General features: G+C 43.8%; 1 long non-coding RNA gene across 1 annotated transcript; it reads left to right on the top strand.

Annotated features, from left to right (window-relative positions):
- The first annotated feature begins 2,241 nt into the window (after nt 1-2,241).
- On the top strand, nt 2,242-11,345 carry LOC140219348 (uncharacterized). The gene is made up of 3 exons (XR_011895554.1): nt 2,242-2,535; nt 6,342-6,440; nt 11,271-11,345. It is a non-coding gene; the product is annotated as an uncharacterized lncRNA (long non-coding RNA).
- Nucleotides 11,346-11,481: the final 136 nt, after the last annotated feature.

Raw genomic sequence — 11,481 nt, 5'->3', positions numbered from 1 at the left:
GGAAACTCAAACAAACCCCATTACAGCGTTTCGCCACCCATAGACCGGCCAAGGCGTCCGTGATTTGCGGGCGCCACATTTTCGAGACCGTGGAGCGGGCCGCCGGGTTCCTTACGAAACCTGCAGAAGGTGCTCGCCCCCGCCGCGTCGTGGCCCACGCTAGAGGCCTTGTTTCTATCAGATGTTTCTATCAGAAAGATCGCCTTCGTGCATAGAGTTCGGTGCCATCGTTTCCCGGTAAACATTAGGGTACATAAGCTGCAGTTGCCGGCAAGCATGAGAAGCACTCAGGGATCTTTGAGTGCTTTCGCGTTCCGCAGTTTAAGGCGAAACTTAAGTGTCTTGGAATTTTGCATCGAGAGGCAATGCACTGTTGAAGAGAAGTCCTTCACCGCATGCTGACTCTGGTTGCTGTTCTACCTTTGTGATGTGTTAGAATTCATCGGGTACTTCACGCACTGTATGCGCTGTTCGTGATGTTTCCTGTTGGCTATTAGCATACTACGTGTCATGGACTAGTCTTACTTTGTACCTATTTCTTTAATGGGATGCTAGCTTTGCCTTTTTCTTCGACTTTCCCTCTGCTGCTGCTGCTTCTTTCTGCACGCGGCGTCGGGTGATGGTACACAGAGTCTATATGCCTAGAAGGAGTGTGGCAGGAATGAAAGTTGACGCAAAATGCTTTTGTATTCTTCCATCACGTCGTATGCGCAGGATGTCCTCCGGAGCACCCTGGATGTCACCACATTAGCCAATTCAGAGCCGTAATCATCCGTGACCTCCATCAATAGCATTGTAGAAACTCGAGGGCTTAGCCTTCTGCTAACGTTTGAGTCCAGAGGGGAGGTAGATAGCATGGCAGAAAAGAGTAGGGGAGAGGAGCCAGGGAATTTTGAAGTCGATGCTATGCAAACTGTTTTGTCGGTAACCGGCGCTCCGGCATCGTTTCGAGTAACGCATAACCATTAACCATGTTTGTGAACATATTTGTATAAGACGAGCTGTTGCGTGTGCTGCGAGTACGTGCGTGATGACAGCAGCAAGTCAAAGACGTCGTGGCGATATTCACGGCGTGAAGCAGGCATAGTGTGTACTGCCACTGTTTGATGCGAGTCTCAGAAATTCCGATTGTAGAGTTTCTTTACGTATCTTGTGAGCGTAAGCGAGAAAAATACAGATTGTGACGCCATCTACGGCCAGCTGTTGCACAATCGCACAAACATATATCTATCGCATGTGGCCTGTGTTAAAACGACGATGACATGTGCAGTCTGACTAAAAAATGCTAAAAGGTCTTCGACTGCAGTGGATCACGAGAATGACACAATGTTGCACAGCTTTTAAGTAGGGTAAGCGGCTAGGGTGAAATCACAGGGAATTTGGGACGATCGCGAAGACTACGGTATAAGGAACCTGAACGCGTTAGCTAGAATGCTAGACACTGGCAAGTGACACGAACGTAGCATTTCTCTAGCAGTTAGCAAGCCTTTGCACGAGAAGTAGATGCATGCGATTGCAGCCCACTGGTTACTTCCTGCTGTGCTCAAAGACAGAAAGAGTTTCGATCGCCCTATCGGCCACACATTTCTTCGTATTATGGAGAGGTTAGAACAATTTGAAACAAAAACCTTCCTACAAATTGAGAATGTCTGCGATGTTGCGACGAATACTTACATGTGAAAAGTGTTTCTGGGCCCTCCAGCGGGTTGCCGTATAGGTACAAGAGTGTGTTGACATCATAAGAGCTTCAGTACTCGAGAAATAAATAATATGGGAGGCGGAATACGTTTATCACTTTGTGATAATGAATACTGGGAAAGACATACGTGATTTTCTATTTGTCACCACGTGTCACGTAAGTACTGCGATGAAATGCTAATCAATGTATAATACGTTGTTACTCACAAGCAACGCAGAGGTCGTATGCTCTTATAATTCAAGAATGGCTAAATAAATCATACAAACGTAGGTGCTGTGATAGCGCATACCTGACACGTTACTCTGCCTCCAAGATCGCTCCCAAGGTAGCCTAACTAATATATCGACGGCAATTTGTAGGGAATAGAGCGACGCAGTAGCGCGCAGCATTTGAAGTTACTTCCAGACAAATAATTGAACGTGCGGCGTTTGATACGTTTTGGCATCAAGAGAAGCTCCTGGAGCTTAGAAAGCTCTTTCTAAACCAGACACATAAGCACCTCAGCAAGCGGCCTCCCTTCCTGTGCTTCGTAGACTTAAAGATCCCAATATGCCACGACATCTCAAGTGCGTCGAAATGTTGAAACTGACAGTGACGTCAACGTGTACGTTCATCGACATTTCTCTTGAACTGAAGAGGCCATTGTTCCTGCCTAGCTACCTTAACACTTTGAACTCAAGTGAAAATGTCACGAGTTTAACTGAAACGCGTATATAAAATCTCCAGGGAGAACCTAAATTGGTCACTGACATCGCCGTCTAGTTTCACCTGGAAGTATACTTCAGCCATGAAAGTCCGAGCACAAGATATGCTGCTTTTTTTCATCACCACAAATGGTAAGAGGCGCATTCATATTTCTTCTGCGAAATCTTGCGTTAAGTGGCGTAAGTATTGGCCTCCAGCCGTTGTCACTGCAAATATGCGCATTCGTTTGACATAAAGATGAAAATTGTTCGCGAACTTCCTGAAATGATGGTGTTTCTTTAGCGAAAAAAAAAATAAAAACTAAAAACGCTGCCCAAACAAAAAGAGCAAATTATTGATTTCAAATGCAATTAATTGCCTTATGCAAGGGCCGTAAACTAGTATCAGAGCAGTTCATGGGATTCTGCAGAATCCCATGAACGTCGCGTAACCAGCAGTGGGAAAGATTGAACGAGGACGGCATTATAGAGCATTCGTCACATTGCGACGACAAAAAAGGCGATAAGTGCCGCTAAGTATTTTCGCTATGTCATTCAAAATTGCGTCGTTAAGATCAATATTATAGAAGTTGCGTATGTAACTAAACCTAAGCTACCAGAAACGGCGCGTTTGCAATATGTCATGTAACACTTTAACCTCTAAACAGTAAACACCTGTAACAAGATGTGAATTAATAAGACACCCCATGCGTACCTGAAACACCTTGCGTTCCCAGAAGGGTCGCAACATAGCCCGCCAAAAAACTTCGTCTTAATCTTAGCATTCATCCGAGATGCTGGCTTCATTTACACGTGGTGATATACCGCAGTAACACTGAAATAGGCGCTCACACTGAACATTTGGCGGCTTCGATGACCAGGATAAATCGACTATTTTCCACCGCTAACCAACAACACCACCACCACCACAAGTTTGTGGTTACTCAGTACCCCGACTATCACGGTCTGCGTCCTCTGTGAAGCGCAGCGCTTCACTGTAGCTAGGGCTAGCGAAAGACGCTCCCAATATAACCAGTGAAAAACTGAAGTATGTTCTGCAGCATATTCCTTCTGGCTTGGGCGTCCGAATAGGCCGTCGATATCAAGCCATAGAACCGGCGTATCTATTTGTCGGCAATCACCATACTGACCTCCTCCCGGCACACTTGAAATTCGACTTCCGTTCAGATTGCAACGACTAACTGTAAAGGACGCCAGCAAACGTTCTCGTTCCATGAATAAGTGTCCAAATTTATAAGTTAATTAAATATAAAGCTCCATGTTGTTAAGCTATAAAATACTGTTCTCGTGTTACAATGGCTGGTATAGGTGCTCTATGTGAGTGATGTATGGACGGAAACATATGCATTTAACGGTCAGGAACTTGTGTGTATGTCCGAGAAGTGGCAGACTGCACTAAGCGAAGAAGACTTCAGCAGATCCTACCACCTGTGAATGTCGCCCAAAAGTGCTTCCAGCACCGAGAGAGAGAGAGAAAAAATTATTTTACGATAAAAGCTCACAGGTCAAATTTCCAAGAGATGTGTGCGAACCTTAAAGCTTGCAATATTCAAGTGGTCGAGACGTAGATGCAGGACGATGACTTTGGGAAAAAGATAACGCATGTACACGTTTTTGTCCTTTAAGACACCGCGTAGTTCTCTCAAGTATTAAATGCTGCCAGTGCTTCCAGTGACCGCTGAAGTTCTTCCTTGACTACTATGTCAGCGATCGAGGCCACCTGAGAATATGACCTTTGGGACGACTTGTACACTTTCTTCCGTACGATCGCTCTCATTGACTGGCGCAAGTCCTCGATGCCTAGAATATGAGTTTCGGCATAGCTTGTTGTCGCCGTATGTCCGTTGTATTGCCCGGTACTCACTCGAAGTGTCTTCCCAATAGTCGTTTTCATCTCAGAAACAATCTCGGTGGCCGTTCTGGACGGGTTGCATATAAGTTTGGCGCAGCGCTCTTTCGTACTCCGCATCAGAAAGTGAACTTTCTTCTCTTCAGACAAGCCTTCTTCCTCTTGAAGATTGCAATGTTCTCGTTTGGTAGTTGTAGGCGGGTCTACAAAAGAACTTCGGCCCTTTCCTCGCGTACAACACTCGTGCAAGCCTTCAGGAAGTTCTGCAGAAATGCGTGTCACTTGACGTCTCTGTGCTCTCGAACCAGGTTCGAGTAGCCTAGTTTAGCAAAGCTAGACATGGGGCAACTTTCCCTCTCCGCTCCAGTTGTTGAGTTTTGCGGTCCTATGGTATATATACAGCGCGTTTTGGGAGTAATCAATCGAAAAGAAGGGAATACGCTTGGGCATGTGGTTATTCATCGTAATGCAAGTAACGTAGCGCAGTAAGTGAGAGGGTCAAGTGCTTAGGGCTTGTCCTGTCTCGACTTGTCCCCCACCCTTACAGTCTCAGAACGATGGCCGGAGGCGAAGCTGGATTTGTCATCTTAGTAGTTCACTTCGGCACTATCGTGTGGATGTCTCAGGTAGAAGTTCGTGCTGCAGGGTTGCGGGGGGCGGGGACAACTTTTGTACGGTGCGGATATATCTGTGTTTCTGAGCAACGTTGGTGCTGTCTTAAAGCTTAGGGCTTGACTGAGGTATTCGGCACATGATCTGCAAAGCCCTTCCACCAGACTTCTCGTTGTAGTGACGCTAAACAGCAGCAGCAGGACAACGTAACGGAACTGACTGTTTAGTGGGCGTACCAAAATGAGTGAAGAACAAGTCCCACCTAGGTGCATTAGAGTAAAGGCGCATGGTGCAGGCTGGTGCTCAAAACACATATGCAGCTTTAAAACAGAAATATGAAAATAAATTGCAGGTAATGAAATAAATCATAACAAAGTTGAGTTCAGAGGCAGCAATTGCCGTGGGAGGTAAGACAAGAAAGCAAGCAGTAGCTACGCTATTGCAAGTAAGAAAAGGCGTAATAAAGGAACGTCAAAACATGAGAGATCGGATAGGATTTGCTGAACTTTTAACGCTGATAAAAAAGAATTTTAGCAATATAAGCAAATATGACATCGGCAACGTTGAGGGAGCAGTAAAATTTCCGCTGGTCCGCACGAAAGCCCAAGCGTCGGTTACGATAGAAAATTATGAGACAGGTACATGAAGTAATGGATGGTAACTTTGCAAACCCTATGAGCTTATAAACATTCGCTTACAATTTACATTAAAAAGTATGGTGTCATGCGCGCACATGCAAGCGCGAACACATCTCACATGACGACCGCGGGCATTCGCTGTCAAAACGCTCACGTTTTGCGCAAGCGCTTTGACAGTGCGGCAGCAGCAGTGAGCGAAGTGAACTTCTTGCTGCCTGTCGCTTCAAGGCAAACTCGGAACACAGCGAGCACGAAGCTATGAGCATAGAGAAAGGAATACATCAAGAGCGGACACTCCCATAGAGCCCAGCGGCCCAATTGACTGCAGTGCACCAAGCCGTCCGCATTAGTACCTGAACCACACTTCCGGTTTCGATTTTGTGCGCGCGCGTTTTGAGTACTAGCTGGTACGTGTCATGCCGCCTCCGTTGGGTCTTTTTTTTAGGTTCTACAGCTATATACACGAAATATAGTAATTCGTGCCTGGACCTAAAACCAGTAAGAAACAAGTCACCGGAAAACATTACATGCACAAACACCACAAATTCGGTCAAGTTTACAAAGAGGGTTGATTGCGATAACGCTGAACACTGCCCAACGTTGTTTACTCAAAAGGGTCGACTTTTTCGGTTTCACCCGCAAGCCTTCAGTGAACAAAACCGGCATTCTTGTATTGTTTTTGTTTTATGTATGAAGTGAAAACCAACACGATAAATCTCATAAACGAAGCTTCTTAGCACTGTGAAAGGAAAGTGTTCTTACTGTGAGCAACCACATGTCAATATGCCTAATGACGGTGTATGAGTACAAGTTTCCTTAAAATGGTTCAATTTTTGCAGAAATCTTCAAAAGCAGCAAAGCAAGTGAGAAAGTAATTTCCTATTTCAAATGGACCAAAGATCCCGAGACCAGCACCACGCCAACGTTCAACAGTACTGGTAAGACACAAAGTGCGGCTGTCTTTATTGGTAAATGTTGCCACAAAATTTTCATCAGTTACACGAAACAAATACCGTCAAATACTAATTCAGTACCACGGTATAATAATATGGAACGCCTTACCAATAGAAGTGAAGAGCGCCAGTTACTTCGGGTTTTCCAGAAAAAAGACTATATCTTTCAAAGATCAGTTAGGAATGTTGCAGTATCTTTAAGGTTAAATTGTTTCTGAAATCGTACTATCGCATTGGTGTACTGATGCATGTTTTTCCTCTTGTGTTTCTAATTACGAATAATTAAGTACAACCAGCATGCGATTGTCCAACTCAGTCTTGATCGTTGTCGCACATACGCACGTATGCCATATGGGCCTACACTAGCCTCGCCTATGGGCCCAACAGTGGTTTGCTTATGTTCACGTACAATTTTATGATGAAAAAGATAATGTCTAATGTCTAATGTATAAAAAAAATTATTAACCTTTAGCTTTCGCACTATCTGTACAAACGTGCAACGCAAATAATGATGAAACGTCCATTGTGAAAGCTACCACATGGTCCCTGATCGGTACAACGACAGCATTAAGCACAGCAGGTGTGATGCTGATATTTGTTTAGATTGCTGTTTTCAGCGGTAAGTGTTGTCTTCGAGTGTCGTTCTTGTTTAAAACGGGAAGTAATGATTTTTGTTTCTTTCTGTAATATATAGAACATTCTTAATCAACAAATTATCATGTTCTCAAATATATTTTTTAGGTGAAAGTGTCAATGAGAAAATTGTAGAGCGACATGAAAAACTTCCCACACAGCTTTCTGTTGCTCAATACGTTCTAGCACTGTGGAATAAACTCGACTTCGACTACATAAAAGCGTGTTTTCGAGCGTGAAAGAAGCCAACCAATGCACTGGAGTCTTTCAATTTTCGTGCAACCAAACAGAAAACCTTCCCCGCTTTCACGTCATCCACTCTTATCAAGGTGAAAAGACGGTGAGAATGATCTCACCCTTTCTCATCTAGTTTTCTGCTTCAATGCACAAAACAGCGGTTTATTAAAAACACAACAGGAAGGCCAATGCATTTCTCGCATTTAGTCAGATACATTGAAGATTAATATCTACGAACTTGACTGTCCAGAGACTGCCTTCCAAGTGGGTACTGTTTGCTAACTCAGCGGATATAATTCGTAGATTGAAATATGGAGCGTAAATTAAACAATTAGAAAGTTAAGTAGCGTAATTACGTTATATATTCAATTGAACATCTTCATTTCTTGTGGAAGAAATGGCCACTTCGTCGAGTAATTTAGATCAAGGGTTAGGATTGTGCTATTCGCCATAGGCAACCTTTAAGAAAATTGGTGCAGCTAGAAAAGAATGCACCCCCGAGTAGGAGAGAACATCGTCAGAATATTCATCGGTGATATTTTTAGACAACACCCTTGTATAAAAAGGCTAAAAGCGCAGCGAACGTGGCGTTTTGGCAGGCAAGTTCCTAGAAGAGGTATATGCACTTTCCAGCTAGTAACCTGATCTTCAGAAGACCAATTAACAAAAATGAATTTATTAACTTTTTATTTATGCCTTAGGATCAGTTGTTTAAATGGCGAATGCGAAGGCGGTCACATCATAATGCAGCTTCATTTTCTTTAGATCCTGAAGGTCCCACTTAATTTGATATATTTGTCAGAATTTTAACGGTGAATCCATGAAAAATCGAAACCGAGCGCCGCGGGAGCGCCGTATACGCGGGCACTACATCAATCAGATCGAAACGCCCCGTGACGACAAAAGGCGAGGAATTTTGCAGCCAAACATTTCGGCCAGTCACGCCAGCTGCTGATACGTCACGCTTTGCCTGGCAAGCAGGTGCGGCTTTGTGCCCGGTTAGAATACGACGCCGGAATGCTGACACTCAAACTTCACCGCACACATTTTTACGTGGTGTTGCCGTCAAACGCGCTGCTGGACGCACTCAAGCTTGTTATCGCCTCGGTTGAGCTTTGCAAGTTCATGACCGATATCTCGAATGAGGTTCGATTGTCAAGATTTCGGAAAGATTGATGTGCATGAAAAGTTCACTGTCTCATAACTACCCTAAAAGCACTATCTCAAATGTTATTTACTGAATTCTTGTTAACGATCCCTCAAAGACTCACTATATTATAGGCAAAATATGTCGGCCTCATCAAGGAACGTGTGTGGCCAACGCACGTTTGCCTACTTTTAAAAATAAATTATAATAATGATCTTTATTTGTATTATTCCATAAAGAAACGCGTGTGGTCTGAAATACCCCATATAAGGGCTATCGAATTTATAGCAAAATCTTTCCAACCTGCAAAATAATTTCAAGTGCTTCGTTGCAATCATGTTGCAATGCACCATGCTCAAAGGCGCAGGCTGAGCAGGTTACACACCAGATACCAAGTTTGTTCTAGGTAATGAGACTTTTAGTGAAAGCATCATTTTTTCAGCGCACTTTGTCAGGAGGAATGCTCGACTGCAGCTGACTTCATTCCACCCATGCTCAGATCATGCTCTGCGGAAAAAAACCCGGGAACAACTTTAGCTAAAGCTCCAGACCATCGAATACAGGAGCCGCTTGTGTTACCGTCCAGTATGTTCGTTTGTTTACAGGCGCGTCATTATCATTGCCGTCTTTGATATTCGCATCTTTTCTTCCCCAAAATTCAAAGCCATTGTCGTTTTTTCATTACGACAATTTCAGCATCGACATCAACTGCGACGTGTTCGACAGCCGCTGCACCTATTCTAGGGTTAAAAGAAGGAGTCTACGCCTAGAGCGATTCCTAAAGAAGCAAAGCAGTATTTTAAAGCTCTCTGAGATCCATAGGCTCACGAAGTACGTCGCTAGCCTTGAGGGTAGCGCTAGTGCCTAGCACAGCTAAGTTGGTTTGCAGAGAGATTGCCACCATGGCGTGGTGTTACCTTTAGAGCCACAAATTCCCAAATTACTTTTTTCGCTCCGCAGACAAATTTGTAGTAGAGGCGTTGCAGTAAACACGAAAGATAGTAATTCGACCTAGACATGATATATCAAACATTCATTACACAGCTCCTTTCGCTGCAGACGCACTCAACTTAGAGTGCACTTTCGATTACACCAAGCCGCACACAAATCCTAAAGGTTTTTTTTTTTCTTCATGGAGAACGGCGCATAGCTAATGAGCAAAATTTGGTTAAGAAAGGTGCATTGAAAAGTGCCCCACTACCATGGGCAGAAATCAAGGCATCGAATGTAGGGCCTACGTGATTCATTGAGGAGCGACACATGCGCATTCTCACATACCCCTTCATCTGAATTGGCGTGAAATGGGGTAGATACACAAATACCACGGCTAACTGCAAAATATACGGAAACAACACATTGCGCATACTAGCTTGAGCGCCGTAACGCATGATTTTGCCAAAAGATTGCAGCCGACTTCACCGCTTCACAGGAGAAGAAAATTGATCATCTTCTGGAGTCTTAATGTGATATTTTTTCTTCTATTGGGTTCTGACATTTGGATGAAACATATGCCGTTCAGCATTGTATAAACAACGATGACGGCAATTTTATCCATCAGAGTATTTCATAGATCTCGCACACTTAATGTGAAGACATCCAATCGGATGCGGACAAAATGGTTAGTAAATATGCCATCGAACACTTGTGTATGTTGTTTGTGCTTCTCCAGTCGTCCATGTTACGAGAAGAGATTGTAGTTTGCACTGTTGTATCGACTATTGACACTTTAATTAGATCACGCGAAAACACATGTAGCCGCTGAAATACATGGACGATGCGTTCGACTGCCTGCGTGGGACCAAATACTACTCGTCCATTGATCTTGCGTCCGGCTACTGGCTTAGTTCTATCGAGAAACCGCATCGTGAGCAGACTCCCTTTATACCAACTGACGGCTTATACAACTTCAAGGTCATGCGCTTCTGCCCATTTAGTGCTCCTGTCACCTTTGATATTTCCAAAGACTCTCTGCTTCTAAGCTACAAATGGTCCACTTGCCTTGGCGTCCTAGAGAATGTTATTGTTCTCTGTTTACGTTCAGCCGCCATCACACCCACCCCATGGCAAGTCTTCCAGTGTTCCGAAGCGAATACCTTCCCCTGAACACGAACTGGCACTTTGGGACACGTCAGATACCCACGCTGGGCTACATTGCTGACGCTTTCGGTGTTACACTCAGCTGTTCACGTTCGGTGCTTCTTCACTCTCTGTATTTATTTTTGCCATTTCATGAAAAATTTCGCGGGTGGTTCTCAAGCGCAAACATATCTACTAAAGAAGAAAACTCCATTCTTGTGGGAGCCCCGGAAAATGCCCATGCATTTTCTATCCTCTTATCAGGTCCAAAGAAATTCCTATTCAATAAAACATGTTCCATGGTTGGTTTCGTACCCACTTTACTTATTACGGTAGCTCGATGCTCTACCCATTAGACAATGGACCACCCATGTGACACATGGCCCGCATGAAAGACGTCCCAGAAAAGCATTACAGGCACAAATATCACAAATTGGGTCGTTTCAAAAGAGGGTTAATTGAGATAATGCAGAACACTGCCGAATGTTCTTTAGTCAAAGCGTCGTCTTTTTCGGTTTCACCCGCAAGCGTTCAGTGAACAAAACGGGCATTCTTGTGTCTTTGTTTTATGTTTTAAGGGTAAAATTGACACGATACAACTCATAAATGAAGATTCTTAGCACTGTGAATGGAAAGTGTTTTTACTGTGAGCAACCACATACCAATATGCCTAATGATGGTGTATGAGTACAAGCTTCCATAAAATGGTCCAATTTTTGCAGAAATATTGAAAAGCAGCAACGCAAGTGAGAAACTAATTTCCCATTTCAAGAATACCACATATCGCGAGACCAGCAGTACGTCAACGTTCAACACTACTGGTAAGATACAAAGTGCGACTTTTTAATTCGTAAATGCTGCCACAAAATTTTCTATCAGTTACCCGAACAAAATACTGTCATAGACTAATTCAGTACCATGGTACAAAAATAT

This window comes from Dermacentor andersoni, chromosome 7 (assembly GCF_023375885.2).
Source record: "Dermacentor andersoni chromosome 7, qqDerAnde1_hic_scaffold, whole genome shotgun sequence".
Classification (NCBI taxonomy): Eukaryota; Metazoa; Arthropoda; class Arachnida; order Ixodida; family Ixodidae; genus Dermacentor; species Dermacentor andersoni.
The sequence above is the reverse complement of the archived record's forward strand: the minus strand, read 5'-3'. Positions and strand labels throughout refer to the sequence as shown.